Here is a 6,225-nt window from a genome sequence, read left to right as displayed (position 1 = left end):
ACCATCTTGGCTGGCAGTTAATTTGCATATCACCCTGATTAGCCAATGGGAAGGGTAGTGGTCGTATGCTAATTACCATGTTTCTCTTTTATTAGATAGGATGAGTTAGTCCTAGAGATCTATTGTACAGCATGGCATTAACAATACTGTGTTGTACATGTAAAATGTTGACAACAAGATTGATCTTATGTTAAGTGTTCTTATGACAAAATAATGATGAGTATGATGATGATAATAATAATAGTAATAATAATAAAAGGGCAGAAGGAAACTTGGAGGTGAAGAACTGGTTTATGGCATAGATTGTGGTGATGGTTTTACCAAAACAAACTTATCAACAAACTCACCAAGTTGTATATATTAATTATATGCAGCTTTTATATGTCAAAAATTATTTTTCAAGGCTAATCTCAGCAGAGAACTGTCAGTACAATATGGTACAGACCTAACTTTCAAATTTTATTTCCCTAACTTCTTGTCTTTCAGCCCCTGCCAGCACTGATCTTGACTTATTCCTCAAATTGATTCCTGGCCTTTGCTTTTTGTCAACCCTCTGATTAGGGTTGTCAACTTTTTAACTGGAGCAAGATCCTGATCTCAGCCTGTCCTGTTTCATTTCCATGCCACTCTTGCTAAACCTGATGACTCATCTGCATTGTTGCCAAGATCTAATCTCTCCCTGAGCCCATATTTTGCCTTGTCCTTCCTTTAGCATTTGAGGGTGCACTTGGAGCTTGAGGACTCTTTGCCTGTCCCTCCATTAGCAAGCATGAGATTGACTTCTTCTATTGACCTTGCACTCACCTTGGAGAGCTTGACAGGAATAAATTTTTTTTAACTTCCAAGGAGTTTACATATTTGTTGGGAATAGAAGAGACAGTTAAGAAATAAAACCAGATGATTTGCAAAGAGCTCAATGAATGCTGTAGAAACAAGACCTACTAGGATTCACAGAAGTGTTTAGGATATTTCTGGGGAAGTTTGGGCAAGAGTTAGACTGGCCAGGGGAGGCCATCACAGCTGGTGGACTGGGGCTGACAGAGTGAGGCAAGAATCTCTTAGGACTTACTTTTCCTCCACCCTATTTGTTCTCCTTCTTCACTTTCTGCTGACAGTCATGCCCACAACTGGGCCCTGGGTGTCACCATCTTTTATTCTGACTTTCTTATTTGTGGTTTTGCTTAGCTGCCTGTGGTAGTGACTATCACAAGGAGCTTAAGTTTCATTTGATTCTGAGTTTTTTTGGCCACATATTAAGACATTTTAGATATTTCACTGGGGCGAATAGTCATTCATTCTAAGAGCCGAGTTTAAGTCTATGGCTAACTGCACTCACATTTTCCACAAAGATGAGAACAGAAGATTTGCTTGTTGTTGCTTCTTTCCCTCCCTGGGGACTTCTGAGTTCTTAATTATTTGAAACACTTCCATTGAGCTCATATTTTTCTTGGGTATAAACAGGTATCAAGAATTTATAAACCTTTATTTTTCAAATGGCAAATCTGAATTTCATGATGGGAAATGATGAGCTCAGAATGTAAGCTCCTCTTGGGGTTGGAGCTGTGTTTTTTCTTTGTCTCCCCTGTGCCCAGTGTTGTTCCCAGAACACATCAGGTTCTCAGTAAATGTTTTCTGGGTGAATATTCAATGAATGTCTCAGAAAACAACAACAACAATAATTCAGGGTGTGAGCAGAGAGCTCGGCTGAGTGTGCAGAACTTCATCCTGTCGCAATGATCTCAAGTTCATGCGCAAAAGTGTCTGATGTTTAAGATCATGTCCTTTCTGAAGTTCTGCATGACATCTACTTCTGGCTATTGTGCACTTATTCATTGTGATTTCATAGCACTTTTATCCTTGTAAGCACCAAACCCATTCTATTTTGTAACCTCTTCATACGTCTGTCTCTTGCTCTGGCTGGTGCTCCACACAGATCCTCTCAAATACCATCCCCTGGCCCCTGGACATTTTGCTCTTAACAGCTCAGACTGTCAACCTTCTTGAGAGAACTACCCTTGGGCCGTTGGGCATTCTTTGGCCAGACAGTCCAAGAGCAAAAAGTGCTTGGTAGTTTACATTCCTCAGGGGCATTCTGGAGCTCGTTGTTTACCGGTTCAGGAGTAAGAAATTCCAGCTCCTGTGCCTCAGAGTGGAACGCCCTCTGCAGCAGTATTTATCCTGCAGAGCTCCCACAGGTTCAGACTGAGGCTGGAACTTCACCTGAGCTGACACCCTTGGCTTCTTCCCTTTTGCTGTCATGACCTCCCCACCCTTGCTGATTTCTCCTGAGAACACGTCCTCAATAAATCTCTCCTGTAAGAGTCCTCATCTCAGGTTTTGCTTCTTGGAAACCCAAACTAAAACCCAGGTTGATCCTGAATGTTGGAATTGTACATGCAAGTTTCTTTGCATTTTATACTGAGATAACAAACATGTCTCAAACACCAGGTAACTTCCGCATTAGAGATAGAGCTCCTGTGATGATTTTCCAATCCCATACCTTTTATGGGGAAGCACAGCCACCGATAAGCATATTTATCAGGAAGTCATTTCTTGTTCACAAAAAAGTGTGTGTTTCTAAGTAAAAAACCAGGAAGCCCAGCACTGATGTTCAATCGGACCACTCATGGGTTAGAGCTAAAGAGATGGGACCCTAATGTATGAGTCACAGAGAAAACACAGCTGGAATGGAGCAAGGCATTCCATCACATTCAGGAATGTCACTAATTCATTTCTGAATGCTTGGGGAAAATGTAGTCAACTGAGTAACACATACCTCTCTGTTTGCTAGTTCCCAGTTCACCTCGTACTTTCTCCATCTCTAAAGCTCTCCAGGTCTGTTTCTCTCACCATCCAAAAATAGCTGGTCAAGTTTCCTTTCATCTTCTGGTGATTGTAGCCACAGTAGGACCTGAGGTGCCAATGGAAAGAGTAATCTGCAAAAGGTGACTTTCTTATGGTTGTGTATATTTTCCAAGAAGAGCAGATCACTGGCATTTTAAAGGGATCATAAATATACCATTAATGAAACTGGAAGCCATCATTTCAGCAGCCAGATTAGTGTCAGGAGTTGACACTGTTTCCTAGAAGGAGGGGAAAGCACTAAAATAAAATTACCCAAGTCCAAATATTTCCACACTGCACAGGCGTTGGGTGAATGACACTTAGGAAAACATGTGCATCAATATCTTTTAAGTGCAAACTGTCCCTTCTTAAACCCTTGGGCTAGTGACAACTTGACATACAGAAGACGTAGCTCTGCAGAGGCTATTTAACCAAGGAAAGATGATTGTCAGTTTTCTCCGGCGTCCTTTTGTTAATAGTCTATAAACACGGATGTCCCTAATAGGTGCAGCTCCATTTCTTTATTTGAAATCACCATTAAATTGCTCTCCCAAAATACTGCAGAAAGGCCTCAGCCCTCACCGAACAGAAACTTTATGAGCTCTTTCTCCCTCCCTTGGGCTTTCCTGGGCCCCTCCTCTGACTCCGAGTGTGTAATCAGCCCCATCTCCTGCTGAGCACCGTCAGGAAAATGGCAGCTCTCACTGTGAGACAGCAGGGCCATTCACAGCCGTGGAGCTATTGAAACATTGACAGATATGACAGACATTTCCAAAGCTGTGCGGAGCATTAATTTTAATGTATGCTGTGTGTCCTTACTTAGTAAATATTTATTTGACTGTGAAAGATAGGAGAGGTAATCACTGCTTTCCTTAAAATACAGCTCCCCTCTGCGCTCCATCCCCCCTTTCCTTGAGAGGGCTTGGGACTCAGTTGGGGAGTTTGGGAAAAGAAAAGATGTAAGAGGCGAGATCTTTATTCTAGAGTCAAACTTTAACAGTCTTCCATGTTTTGTCCAAAGTGTTTGCTTTGGACATGGACACAGCATAGCCTTGTTGGTTCAGCAACCAACAAGAATCATGCTAAGCTAGACGGTCTGGATTGCCAAGGAAATCTTATTGGGCACTCTCTTCCACTGTAAACCTATCTGACACCATGTCCCACTGCACTCTTCCCACCTGAATCTCCTGTGATGGTCTTCTCGGTTAGCCTCTCCAGTCACTGGCTATCCAATCTATTCAGAGGGTCCGTCCAGGGCTACCATACCTTCAGATGCATAGCAGATCACTTTACTCTTTAAACCAAATGGATGGAGAAGTTGGAGGGCAGTAGATTGGGTCACAACAGTAATCATTGCTTGAACACCTGCAAAGGTGTAGTTATTTTCTCATGTACTATCTCAGTTATCTAAACATCTCCCAGGCAGGCATTTCACAGAGGAGAAAGCAGCGACATAATGAAGACCCAATATTTCTTTTCCAATGTCACATAATGACAAAATTGGGATTTAGACTTGAGACTTTCCAATTCAAGTCTGGTGCTCTGTCTACTGCATGGCAACAGAGAGCATTGCATACATAAAAGCATTCTGTAAACCTTAAATCTTTATGGAAATGTTAGCGACTGCTATTGTGGATGGTTAGAAAAATGTGCTTGTTAGTTTTGTCTGGCTGGTCAGCCATCCAGGGCTTTTCTAATGAGGCAATGAACCCAACAGGGGTGAGGGGATGAGTTGCCAAGCCTTTCACATCAACTTTGTGTGCACTAATTAAACATCATGCCTGGATAAATGGCCCAGGATGACAAAGTCCACAGCTTCTCACAGATGGTTCCAGGAAGTCGCATGGTTGGCTGGAGAGGATTTGGTTATGAATAAGATGCAACCTCAAACCTCCTCCACTCGCTCTGTGTGACCAGGTACATTAATCTTTCTTTGTATCAGCAGCAAGCTGTGAGGTGAATGGCAGGTGGGCTCCAGAAATCAATTTTCCATTGGTGAGTATCTGCTAAATATGTACTTATTTCATTATAATATATAAGGAGAGTGACAAATACTAGGCTAGGAGATCAAGCTCTAAAATATTAATTCATTAGAAGGTGTGTTTTTTTCTTTGAACCTATGCTGCTTATTTTGGCAAGCTCCCGTAAATATCCTTTGACCTTTTACAAGCTGGTTTATTTGCTAAGTTTGCTCTCTTCAGTCTTTTGTATTTGGTGGAACTTCTTTGGAATTCCCCTTTACAAAATTTTACACGGGAGAGGAAACCATACATAGTCAAATTCCCCAGAGGATAGAAATGGGTTTGCAAATTATGCAAGATATTGGTCATGCATACTATGTTCCAATATTAAGGCAACTCTAGTTTAGAGTTTTAGAGTCAGCAAGTTTTCTACACAACACTTTACTAAATCTGGGGGATACTCTCCTTTTTCTGTTCAAGTCCTGCAAATGTAGCAAAACCAATTTTTTTTCCACTTCAGCAGTTGTGTGGCCAGCTGATTACAACTTTTTTCTGTTGTGGTAAAGATATGTTCTCTTGTGAAGTATCTAAAACATCACAATGAGAAGAGCAACAACTACTTAAATGTCTTGAATTTTCTAGTCACCCAGATAGGAATGTGTTCACTGATGCTTACTATACAGATGAGTTATCTACACTCTCCAACTAATGTGACCCAAGATCTATGACCCCTAATAGCTTCATCTCACTAACTCATTAGAGCCAAGACTCAACCCCTAGTATAAGCCGACAATGATCTTATTTAGATTTCAAACTCCTGTCCAGATCCAATATTGATATTTGGGGTGTCTTTATTTACTTGGCACCATGCTGAATGTTTTCACATATAATATCCTGTTAATGCTTTAAAAAACTATAAGAGTAGTACTATTTTTAGTATTTTACATATTAGAGACACTGACCCTCCTCAAAAACTTAATTGATTTGCTCAAGGTAGGACCTTGGATGGGAACCTGGGGTTTCAAATGTTCATTTTAATGTTCTTTTGTTGGTGACTTAGTATAACTGATTTCTGTTGTTAATAAGACATGAGATGTTGAGCAATGAAGAAACCACCAAGCCATTTTGATTAATCATGTCCATTCATTAGTCAGCTTGTGGGCATCTTTGGTAGTCTGGACCTTTTTTTTTTTTTTTTTTTTTTTTTTGCCCAACATTTAGCTTGGGAGTGATGAAGCATAAGGGTTCTCTAATAATACCCCTGTGCATAAATTCAACCAAAGTAAATGGTGGGTACAGACTATTTTTTTAAAATGTTAGTGATTAGTCATTCATTTGCTTTGAATAACTGGCCTACGGATGATGTTTAAGGTGGAATTAGGATCATTGCAAGCCCTTGTAGAGACATCTTCTACAATAA

This window comes from Myotis daubentonii, chromosome 11 (genome assembly GCF_963259705.1).
Source record: "Myotis daubentonii chromosome 11, mMyoDau2.1, whole genome shotgun sequence".
NCBI lineage: Eukaryota > Metazoa > Chordata > Mammalia > Chiroptera > Vespertilionidae > Myotis > Myotis daubentonii.
The sequence above is the reverse complement of the archived record's forward strand: the minus strand, read 5'-3'. Positions refer to the sequence as shown.